A 12,887-nucleotide genomic window follows, 5' to 3' on the forward strand; every position below is an offset into this window, starting at 1 on the left:
GCAAGCTAGGGCTGCTCAATATCATATTTTGAGCCTGCATGCTATGCACGCTCAGCTAAGCAAACTCATTATCATGTATTGAGTGTGCATGTTATGCATGCTCAATATCATGTATTGACTGTGCATGCTATGCACGCTCATATATTCATGTTCATTATTATATATTGAGCATCCATGCTATGCACTCTCATTATGATGTATTGAGCCTGTATGCTATGCATGCTCAATATCATTTTTGAGTGTGAATGCTATGCATGCTCAATATCATTTATTGAAAATGTATGCTATGCATGCTCATTATCATGTATTGATTGTGTATGCTTTGCATGCTCAATATCATGTATTGAACATGCAGGCTATGCACGCTCAAAATATTCACGTTAATTATGTATTGAGTGTGCATGCTATACATGCAAAATATCATTTATTGAGCATGCATGCTACACACTTTCATTACGATGTATTGAGCCTGCATGCTATTCATGCTCATTATCATGTATTGAGTGTTTATGCCATGCACCCTCAATATCATGTATTGATTGTGCATGCTATGCATGCTCAATATCATGTATTGACTGTGGATGCTATGCATGCTCAATATCATGTATTGATTGTGTACGCTATGCATGCTCAATATCATGTATTGACTGTGAATGCTATGCATGCTCAATAACATGTATTGAGCATGCATGCTATGCACGCTCATATATTCACGTTCATTATCATGTATTGAGTGTGTATGCTATGCATGCTCAATATAATGTATTGAGCATGCATGCTATGCACACTCATATATTAACGTTCATTATTATGTATTGAGTATGCATCCTATGGATACTCAATGTATGCTACACATACATGCTACACACTTTCATTACAATGTATTGAGCCTGCATGCTATGCACGCTCATTATCATGTATTGAGTGTGTATGCTATGCATGCTCAATATCATATACTTACTGTGCATGCTATGCATGCTCAATATCATGTATTCAACATGCAGGCTATGCACGCTCAAAATATTAATGTTTATTATTATGTATTGAGTGTGCATGCTATGGATGCTCAATAACAGGTATTGAGCATGCATGCTATGCACTCTCATTAACATGTTTTGAGCCTGCATGCTATGCACGCTCATTATCATATATTGAGTGTGGATGGTATGCACGGTAAATTTCTGATTTTGGACTCATTTGGGACTTTGGATCACTATCTATATTGTAGTGCTGTGGTTTTATTGAGTAACACCGGATCACTCCAGTATAGATGGTGAGCAAAAAAAGCACATTTATTCCATTGGGGGGAGGTTATGGTGTTATGTGCAATACAGTCTAGATGGTGATATAAATTGTGAATTCATTCCATCAATAAATATGCACAATTTTTGAATGGAATAAAATCTTTTTTTTTAATCACCACCTATCCTGAATTGCTGCGGTGTTCCTAATGCAATAAAATATGCAATCAGTGAGCACATGTACACGATAAAACTGCAGCAATGCAGTATAGGTCAGTGGTCCCCAAACTGTGGCCCTCCAGATGTTGCAAAACTACAATTCCCAGCATGCCTGGACAGCCGTTGGCTGTCCAGGCATGCTGGGAGTTGTAGTTTTGCAACATCTGGAGGGCCACAGTTTGGGGACCACTGGTACAAATGGTGAAAAAAAAGAGATTTTATCCCATTCAAAAATTATGCATCATTTTTGAATGGGATAAAATCTCCATTATTGACACCATTTATAATGCACTGCTGGCTGCAGCCATTCATTTGGGAGTGCAGCTTTATATGAAAAAATAAATAAATAAATTCACAAAGCTGCAATCCCCAATGAATGGCTGCAGCCAGCAGTGCATTATAAATGGTGTCAATAATGGAGATTTTATCCCATTCAAAAATGATGCATCATTTTTGATTGGGATAAAATCACTATTATTCACACCATTTATAATGCACTGCGGTCTGCAGTCATTCATTGGGGATTGCAGCTTTGTGAAATTTTATTTTTATTGTTTTGGGCATATAATCAATTGTACTACCCACCATTTTGATATTATAAATTCCCTCAGGGCACAGTACAGCAGCTCCGTTCTCAGACTCTCCTCCTCTCTGAATGGTATGTGCAAAACCAAACAGAAAGGAGGAGACTCAGAGGCTGCCGTCCCTCCCAGCCTGTATGCGCGCCTGTATGCGCGCTCCCGACATTGAGCGCAGAATACAGCAAGATGGGCGGAAGTGGTGGCCGGCGAGGCTTCAGATGACGTCACGTCGGCCCGCCCGCCGACTTCCTGCAATCGTGAGACTGCTCAACTCTGAGCTACCGAAGAGGAGTGGAAAAAGGTATTGTTCTAATGTTTTAAGAGGATAAAAAAAACAGGGATAGATGTAGACAGTGTGAGGGAAAGATGGGGAGGGGGAATATGGACATTTTAGTTGAGGATAGCTACTCTTTAAGAGCACATACCTCAGCTCTTCAATAAAATAATTTTTTTTATATATCTATATATATATATATATATATATATATATATATATATATATATATATATATATATATATACACCGTATTTATCGGCGTATAACACGCACTTTTTAGGCTAAAATTTTTAGCCTAAAGTCTATGTGCGTGTTATACGCCGATACACCCCCAGGAAAGGCAGGGGGAGAGAGGCCGTCGCTGCCCGCTTCTCTCCCCCTGCCTTTCCTGGGGTCTAGAGCCCTGCTGCCGGCCCTTCTCACCCCCTGGCTATCGGCGCCGCTCCCCGGTGGCATAATTACCTGTTGCCGGGGTCGGGTCCGCGCTGCTGCAGGCCTCCGGCGTGCGTCCCCGGCGTCGTTGCTATGCGCTGCACGGCGCGGCGCACTGACGTCATGCGCCGCGCCATGCATAGCAACGACGCAGGGGACGCGCGCCGGAGGCCTGCAGCAGCGCGGACCCGACCCAGGTAATTATGCCACCGGGAATGGGGGGAGGCAACGGGGCAGCGGCGCCGGCAATGGGTGCCGCTGCCCCTTCTCTCCCCCTGGCTGTCGGCGCCGCTTCTCTCCCCCTGGCTATCGGCGCCGGCACCGATAGTCAGGAGGACAGAACGGGCAGCGGCGCCGATAGCCAGGGGGTGAGAAGGGCCGGCAGCAGCGCTCTAGACCCCAGGAAAGGCAGGGGGAGAGAAGCGGGCAGCGACGGCCTCTCTCCCCCTGCCTTTCCTGGGGGTTTATCGGGGTATACACGCGCACACACGCACCCTCATTTTACCATGGATATTTGGGTAAAAAACTTTTTTTACCCAAATATCCTTGGTAAAATGAGGGTGCGTGTTATAGGCCGGTGCGTGGTATACCCCGATAAATACGGTATATATATAGATAGATAGATTAAAAAAAAAGTCAGTTCTGTTATGGTGAATATATTTATTGTGTGATTGACAATTGATTGGTAATAAAGGTTTTTTCAATCAAAAATCTGTTCTTATCAGTTTAATATCTGATATGTCCCCTATTTGGGGACCATAAATTAAATGGATTTTTGAGAATGGGAGCCGATTTGGAAACTTGCTTCCGTCGCCCAATGCATTGACCCGATATGGCAGTATCTTCGGGTACAGTGCACCACCCCATTCCAGTGTTAAAAAAGACAGATTCTTATTTAATCCTCTGTGGGTGCTGCTGCAGCTGTTGCCTGCCTTGTCATGTCAGTCAGTCTGGCTGCAGCAGGTGCCGCTGCTGTCCAGACCCAGTACTGCTGAATGGCCTCCTTAATTGGATAAGCTCATCGTATCCTCACAAAAAAAAAAAAGAGTTCCACAATTAGAGACCACAATAATGAGTTGCACTGACTGGTTTATGAACGTCTATCCATTTGGCGTTTTACTGACCATGTTTGCACACTGATTGATGTCATAAAAAATAAAAAAATAATAATAATACTAATCTAGCACACCTGTGCAGGTTTGACATGACATGAAACGTAGCTGTCTTGCAGGTGGTGCTGAATCCTGTTAAATGATGTGAGGGTCTCATGGTTATTCACAAGGGTGCGTCATTGCTGTTGCTTGACCATGCATTGGTTCTGTGGTCAGTGAATGATAAAAACAAAATTTGCCATCCATTGATTGATGAGAAATCAGCCATGAGGCATTTGTTTTTAGAAACTGCTGCTCACAACCAATGTTGCAATGGAGTGTCTCCATCTGCTGGTGGTATTGGATAAGCATTAGTGCTATGATGGGGTCTGAAGAAGAAGAAGAAGATGGAAAAAAATGAATAAAAAAAAGAAAGAAAGAGAGAGAGAGAGAGACTGACTGAGTGAGTGGGTAAGAGAGAGAGTGAGTGAGTGATTGAGTGAGTAATTGAGTGAGTGAGAGAGAGAACAAATGAATTAAAGTGAGTGAGTGAGTGAGTGAGAATGAATGAAAGTCTGAATGACAGAAAGAAAAAAGTATGAAGAAAGAAGTATGAAGAAAATAAAATGTATATGGAGTTGCAAACATGAGTGCAATCTACAAAGCTGTTGAGGCTGGTCCTCATGGGAGGATTGTTGCACCCAGGACCTTTAGTTCTATTAAATTTCATTCAATGCCACTGCCAGGTGTAAACAGCAGAAGAACCAGAAGCACCAACAGCACGACCATGGGTTGTCAGATTACCCTGATTTAGCAAAGAGTCCAAAAGGATGCAGGTGAATACTGTTTATTTTCAGTTTCTCGTTACAGTTGGTTTGATTCCGTGTCCGGACAGCCAGGGAGGTGGCTACAGGCAACAAAGGTAGGCGTGTTGTTTTCATATACAGATCTTAACCCCTTAAGGATGGAGGGCGTGCCCATACGCCCCCGTTTCAAAGTCCTTAAGGACTGGGGGTGTATGGATACGCCCGTGGGAATTTCGGTCCCCGCCGCTAGCCGTCGGGGACCGGAACGAGATGCCTGCTGAAATCTTTCAGCAGGCATCCTGTGAAAATGCCTAGGAGGGTCCTGAGAACCCCCCATGTCGGCCATGGCGGCAAATCGACGTTTGTGGCAATTCCGGGCTGATCGGGTCTCTGATGACCCGATTGCCCGGAAAATAGGGATGAAAGGATTTGTCAGTGACAGCCCCAATCCTCCTAAGGGATAGGAGCGAGGTGGCAGTGGTGCCATCCCCCCCTATCCCCTGCCATTAGTAATGACTACTGACCAATGGCAGTTAAAGGCGGAGGGGTTACCATGGAAATTCCCCACTCTGCCCGCCCTGGATGTCAGGCAGAGAGGGGGGGGGGAGAAGATGGTGGCGGTACCTGGGGGTTTGCCCCCCCCCCCCTCCATGCGAATGTACAGGGTACATTCACAAGGAGCGGGGGTTTACAGTTAGTCTCTCGCTGCAAGCTAGAGATGCAGGAAATTTTCTGCTGCAGCTCAAACTCCCAGCAGGAAACTCGCTGTAATCCCCCGGCAGTCTGAATGTACCCAAAAAACACTACCTATAAACATACCCATACACAGTCCCCCCCCAATAAAAATGAGAAACCTCTGGTATGGCACGGTTTCTAAAACGTAGTCTCCAGCTGTTGCAAAACAACAACTCCCAGTATTGCCAGACAGCCATTGACTGTCCAGGCATGCTGGGAGTTTTGCAACAGCTGGAGGCACTCTGTTTGCGAAACACTGCCGTAAGGTAATTTTGGTATCCGAGGCAAGTCTAACTCTTGCATCCGTAATTTAGGCCTTAAATGCGCATGGCGCTCTCTCACTTTACCGTACACGGTAAAAATTGCCCAACAAATTTTGGGGGTCTTTTTCTCCTTTTACAGCGGTTCTGACATAAACGCACAAAAATAAATACCCACATGTGACCCCATTTTGGAAACTACACCCCTCACGGAATGTAAGAATGGGTATAGTGAGCTTTAACACCCCACAGGTGTTTGACAAATTTTCATTAAAGTTGGACGTGAAAATGAAAAATTTTATTTTCTTCACTAAAATGCTGGTGTTTTCCCAAATTTTTCATTTTCACAAGGAGTAATAGGAAAAAAAGCCATTGATGGCTGGGAAATATTGGAACATGGAGGTAGGCATCTTTGATGTCCACTGAAGAAAGAAATTCCCCTTGTTCCATGGATGCCACTACCGAACGGAGGGATTCCAATCGGAAGTGGCGGATGAGAAGATGAAGGTTGAGATGCTTGAGGTCCAGGATTGGCCTCACAGAACCGCCCTTCTTGGGGACCACAAAAAGATTGGAATAGAAACCCCAAAAACGTTCCCTTGGAGGAACGGGGACAATAACTCCCTGGAGAAGCAGGGACCGGAGAGCCTCCCGAAACTATTTCTCCAGAGAAGGAGACCGGGGGTCCCGGGACTGAAAAAAACGATCCCTCGGGAGGGAGGCAAATTCCATTCGGTATCCGTTGGACACCACGTCCCTGACCAAAGAGTCCTGAATGTGTGTGGTCCAGATGTCTCGAAAAAGTAAGAGACGACCTCCCACCCGAGAAAATCTGCGGGTGGGGGCATCACTTCATACGGAAGTGGGTTTGCGTTTGCCCGATTTGGCCGCAAAACGGCCGGAACGGTTGGTGTCCAACTTCCAAGACGGGCAAGCCCGGAATGAGGGAGCCTTCTTGTCCCGCGAAGGCGCCTGCCTATACCCCTTATTAGGGCCAAAAGTCCGAAAGGACTGAAAGGAAGAGGACTTCCTCTGGGAAGTAGAGCGAGCCTTATTTTGAGGCAACAAGGAACTCTTGCCCCCCGTCGCCTCAGAGATAATCTCGTCAAGGCGCTTGCCAAAAAAACGGGCACCAGTAAAAGGAAGCTCGGTGAGAGACCTTTTGGAAGCGGCATCCGCATCCCAAGCCTTAAGCCACATGGAACGGAGGAGGGCCGCCAGGTGACCCACAGAAAAGGCAGCACAACGGGCTGACTGCATGGAAGCTGTGCACAGAAAGTCCCCAGCTTTAGAGCATTGGAGAACCAAAGCAGACAGATCCTCTGGGGGGATCCCGCCTGGATACCCTGACGGAGATTTGAGCACCACACCGATAGGGCCTTGGACACCCAAGCCGAGGCGAAGGTGGGAATTAGAGAAGAGCCTGCTGCTTCAGAGGCAAACTTCGCTAAGGACTCCACCTTCTTGTCCGTCGAATCCTTGAAAGCAGCCATATCTGCTAGCGACAGTGTAGTAGCCTTAGAGAGGCGGGAAATTGGTGGATCCACCAAGGGAGGGGAAACCACCTTAGAGGCAAGGTCCTTGTCGAATGGGTAACGCACACCTGAACCTTCTTCATTCCCGGGAGCCTCTTGTCCGGATGTTTCCATGCAGATTCCAGAAGGGTGTCAAATTCAGCGTGAGAGCTGAACCTTTGAGGTGCCAGTTTAGCATGATGAAAAGATACTTCAGGAGTCACATCCGAAGATCCTGGGTCCTCTAAGTGAAAGGTGTCTCTTATGGCCGCAACCAATGAGTTCACCATTTCAACTGTATCCGAGCGGTCCACCGAGTCAGATGCCGATTCGAAAGCCTCATCCACCAGTTCACCAGGAGAATGTGAACAAGTGGAGGAAGCCCTGGAGGGGGGCGACCATGACCGGGTACGCGACTCTTGCGAGGCAGAGTGGCGATTCCGGGAACGTCCTCTGGAGGAGCGACGTTTGTGACCAGATGACACGGGGGGGGCGGGACCCACGAGGGGAGCACCCACGTCTACCTGAAGACTCAATGGAAGAGTCAGAAGATACACCCCTAGTACGCCTGTGAGAGGGTGAAGTATGTGGAGAAGAGGAGCGGGGCCCTTTAGAGGGTTGGCACAGGGCAGACCTCTTCAAGGCAGACACCACGTCACGAGAAGCCTCAGCCACCGAACGGGAGACTTGAGTCAAGTCAGCCCATATACTGGGATAGGGAAGAAACCCAGGCTGGAGGGGCGGCCGAATCCACCAGAACTGAAAGAGCATCCGAGGGTACCAGGGGGTCTGGGGCAGCAGAGGAGCAGGCAAAGCAAGTGGGTTCAGCAGAACCAGGCATTTTGGAATTACAGTTCTTACAGACCAAATAGGAAACTAACGCTCCAGTTGTCTGTTTAGAGGGAGGAACAGTTCTGGGTACGAACATAATGAAAAAAGAACTATCTCACCCGAGTCTGTGTCCCCTGTGGCGGCTGCTGTGAGGAGAACTCCGCTCTGTGTAGATAGAGAGGGAGAAACAGGCCAGCCAATAGCCAGAGAGGGGCGTGCCTGGAGCAGGGGCCCTGTCTGATTGGCCTCTGCCACCGAAAATCGCACGCACGGCGCTGATTGGAGGACAATCCGCGCCTCCAGTGAGCTCCGGCGGCGCTGTGGGCGGAGCTATAGCGCCCCGGCCGCCGAGAAGAACAATAGTAATGGCGCCCGCTCCTTGCCCCAGGCGCACATGTCAGCCGCATATGCGCCCACGGGGAAGTGAGCGGGCGATACACATATTCGCCGACAGTCGTCTGTTGCCGAAAGCGAAAGTAAGTCGGCGCTTCATGCGCCCGAACAGTAAAAGCGCCGCGGCTGTCAGCCACATAGTAAGCGCCGCGGCTGTCAGCCGCATAGTATAACACACACACACATGTGCATAATAATAAAGTAAACCATTCATTCCCAATATGCCATTGCTCGCCCCTTTTTTAGAATAAAAGATAGAGCCCCTAACACAGGCCAGCCCCATGGACCCTGAAAGGTGGGCCAAAAAATGAGGGTCTCCAGAGGTTGCAAGTCAGCACCTAAAGGGAGAAGAATATATACTCACCTCAATCAGTAGTACTTACCTAATGGAGTCTTCTGTGAGGTCTTCAGTCAGCTTTCTGTTACCTGCATCACGCTGAGCTACCATGTGCGAGCAAAGCGAGCAGGGAATAGGGGGACCCGGACCCATGAGGTACAACCCCAGACGCTGACCGTTGGCGAGAGGGGGTGAACAGCGCATATACACAATGTCTGTGCCCCCTCAATCACAATGAGGAAACAGTGAGCCGCAGTTCCTGAGTCCCCACCTGAAAACATGAAAGAAAACGGAATAAAAAACTAACACATACCCTAACTAGGAAAAATAAGAAACAAAAGACCTGGTCTGGAGAATTCCAGACCATGTCCACCTCCTTCAGACACTAAGCTATAACTGATTAGCTCAGGGCCTAGAGGCGGGTATATCCTGCTGGGAGGAGCCGACTTTTTTTGTTGCCTTAGTGTCATACCTCCTAGAGACAGCAGCATACACCCATGGTCTGTGTCCCCCAATGGAGCCGATAGAGAAAATCTAATTTTCCATTTTTACACCCAACTTCAACGCAAAGTCGCCAAACACCTGTGGGGTGTTGAGGCTCACTATACCCCTTGTTACATTCCTTGAGGGGTGTAGTTTCCAAAATAGTATGCCATATGTTTTTTTTGTTCTGGCACCATGGGGGCTTCCTAAATGCAACATGGCCCCAAAAACCATGACAGCAAAATTTGTTTAAAAAAATCCTACAGTTGCTCTTTCCCTCTTGAGCCATCTTGTGAGCCCACAAAGCACTTTATGTCAACATATGATGTATTTACGTACTCGAGAGAAATTGAGCTACAAATTTTGGGGGGCTTTTTCTCCTTTAACCACTTTTAAAAATGAAAAAAATGGGGCTACAAGAATATGTTAGTGTAAAAAATGCAGATTTTGATTTTTCTCCTCCACTTTGCTGCAATTCTTGTGAAAGACCTAAAGGGTTAACACACTTTTTGAATGTCATTTTGAAAACTGTGAGGGGTGTAGTTTCTACAATGGGGTCATTTATGGGGTATTTCTCACAGAATGGCCCCTCAAATCCAGTTCAAACTTAACTGGTCTTTGAAAAATTCAGATTTTAACATTTTCATGAAAATTTAGAAAATTGCTGCTATACTTTGAAGCCCTCTAATGTCTTCAAAAAGTAAAAAATTGGTCAATTTTATGATGCCAACATACATTAGACATATTGGGGGACATTTAATAATCTAGTCTATTCTGGGTATGCTTATAGACCAGCGTATGTGGTAGTCTCCTGTCTATTGTGCTCCTAATTTATCAAAGGTCTCACAGCCCTTGATAAATTCTGTGCTCAGACTTCAGGGTCTACAGCTTAAACTGCATTTAGTCCTGCTCCAACATGGTCTGACATTTCAGCGTATTTTGGGCAGATGCGACTTGTCGCACAAAAGTCGCACTTGATAAATTTAGCACCAATGCATTTTCCAATGCATTTCTGTCTAAAATAGACTTGCATGCATCATGTTCTAAAAATCCTCTAGAGCAAAAGTCGCAGAAAAGTCGCACATATTTAGACTGCGACTTTCTGTGCGACAAATTTAGACAGGAAAAATCAGTCTAAATCCTTTGATAAATCTCCCCCATTGTGTTTGTGAATCAATATAAAATGTATTTGGAATATCCATTTTCCTTACAAGCAGAGAGTTTCAAAGTTAGAAAAATGCTAAATTTTCATGTCATTTTGTGATGCAAGTAACGACAAAAATTTACCGATATGTTAAAGTAGAATATGTCACGAAAACCTACACTAGCTAAATCCCCTAGGAATCTCTGGGCCGACTTATTAATGAACAACCTACTTGGGGAAATAAATCCCCTCAGGATTAACCCTGACTAAAGATCCCCTAAAAATTTACTTTTATTAATGCTTCTTTAAAAATATTTCTTGACTTGTGTAATTCACATTTCTTGCCACAAGATGGCAGTGGTGTTTTAAAATATTGAACGCTGTGCACAGCTAACTCCGAGATAGTTTCGGAAATAGTTTTTCATGATATAAAACGTAATCCTCCCTTCCTTTAAAGTAAGGGAGGATTATGTTTTAATAATAACACTGTGCCAGTGTCCCAGTTTAGTTAGTAACTCCCGTGCCCGAGCTGCAGCAGGGCACCGGAACTAACTAGATAGAAGAGTCTAAATACCAGTCTGTCTGACAGACACTGAGCAATTTCAATAGTACGGAGTTAGCTGTGCACAGCGTTCAAGATTTTAAAACACCACTGCCATCTTGTGGCAAGAAATGTGAATTACACAATTACAGGGGTTCCTGTAAAAGCCAGGGTATGGATTGCATTGCTTATTGCTCCATCAGAGTGGAATGGACTCCTGTCCTTCTTTTAAGCAATGATGTGGATTTAGCCTGTGCTGTATGTACGGGTGGCTGACTGCCACCCACCCAGAGAGTGTATGGGAGACTGCCTGCCTCCCTCCTTTCCTATGCATGGGAGGCCGCCTGCCAGCCTTCCTTTCTTCCCTATAAGTAGTGTGAGTGCTCATGAAGGGGGCATGGTTGGTTTCACCCCTTTACCGGTTATCACCTCTGGGCCTTTTGGCTAAGATCAAGTGTAAAAAAAAGGGCTTGCGATAGACCGCATCCTTGTGCACGGTATTTTGTGTGAATACTTGCACTTGGGTGAATTGAGAGCACATACCTCAGCTCTTCAATAAAATAAAAGAATATATATATATATATATATATATATATATATATATATATATATAAACAAAGTCCCGAAATCACAGCACCAGTCAGGTCATGGATCTTGAAATACTGGATTATTTTATTCTTCCCCACAGCAAATGCAACGTTTCGGCAGTAGTAGCCTTTATCAAGCATAATACAAATACAAAATGTGCATATATATATATATATATATATATATATATATATATATATATATATCACAGATACATTTCATTGGCTACAACTCATGTGATACAAATGTATAATTATCTAAAAACGCACCTCTATTTAAATTTAATTGGAGCAATGCTCTGTTAATCACAGTGATGTCAAGTTGACATAGCATCCGTCTATATACAATACAATCAATACACATATAAAGTGCCCTGTGCCATATGACATACAGTGCTATATAGTGTTATATAGGTACCTTCAGTATCAGCGGTATGGGGCTGTTTTTGTGTATGGGGGCTGTGTATGTGTGTATATGGTGGCTGTGTATGTGTATGGGGGCAGTGTATATGTATGGGACTGTGTGTGTATGGGGTTGTGTACGTGTGTGTGTTTATAGGGGCAGTGTATGTGTGTATGGGGTGTGTACGTGTGTGTATATAGGGGCAGTGTATGTGTATGGGGCAGTGCATATATATGGGGCTGTGTGTAAGGTATGGGGGCAGTGTATGTGTATGGGACAGTGTATGTCGTCAGTTTATGTGTATGGGGCAGTGTATGTGTATGGGGGCAGTGTATGTGTATGGGGCAGTGTATGTGTATGGGGCAGTGTATGTGTATGGGGCAGTGTGTATGGTATGGGGCAGTGTATGAGTATGGGGGCAGTGTATGAGTATGGGGGAAGTGTCTGTGTATGGGGGCAGTGTATGTGTATGGGGGCAGTGTATGTGTATGAGGGGGCATTGTATGCTTATGGGGGGCATTGTATGTGTATGGGGGCAGTGTATGGTATGGGGCAGTGTATGTGTATGGGTGCAGTGTATGTGTATGGGGCAGTGTATGGTATGGGGCAGTGTGTATGGTATGGGGCAGTGTATGTGTATGGGGCAGGGTATGTGTATGGTGCAGTGTGTATGGCATGGGACAGTGTATGTGTATGGGGCAGTGTATGTGTATGGGGGCTGTGTATGGGGGCAGTGTGTATGGTATGGGGCAGTGTATGTGTATGGGGCAGTGTATGTGTATGGGGGCTGTGTATGGGGGCAGTGTGTATGGTATGGGGCAGTGTATGTGTATGGGGCAGTGTATGTGTATGGGGGCTGTGTATGGGGGCAGTGTGTATGGTATGGGGCAGTGTATGTGTATGGGGCAGTGTATGTGTATGGGGGCTGTGTATGGGGGCTGTGTATGGGGGCAGTGTGTATGGTATGGGGCAGTGTATGTGTATGGGGGCAGTGTATGTGTATGGGGGCAGT

At 45.8% G+C, this 12,887-nt stretch overlaps 1 protein-coding gene and 1 non-coding gene across 2 annotated transcripts in view; one reads left to right on the top strand and one right to left on the bottom strand.

Annotated features, from left to right (window-relative positions):
* The window catches only part of LOC130294900 (uncharacterized), a 43,505-nt gene that overhangs the window by 14,570 nt on the left and 16,048 nt on the right, over nt 1-12,887 (bottom strand). The window lies entirely within an intron of this gene.
* On the top strand, nt 3,428-3,614 carry LOC130296155 (U2 spliceosomal RNA). The gene has a single exon (XR_008849143.1). It is a non-coding gene; the product is annotated as a U2 spliceosomal RNA (small nuclear RNA).

The sequence above is a fragment of the Hyla sarda genome, chromosome 11, assembly GCF_029499605.1.
Source record: "Hyla sarda isolate aHylSar1 chromosome 11, aHylSar1.hap1, whole genome shotgun sequence".
In the NCBI taxonomy this organism is placed as follows: Eukaryota; Metazoa; Chordata; class Amphibia; order Anura; family Hylidae; genus Hyla; species Hyla sarda.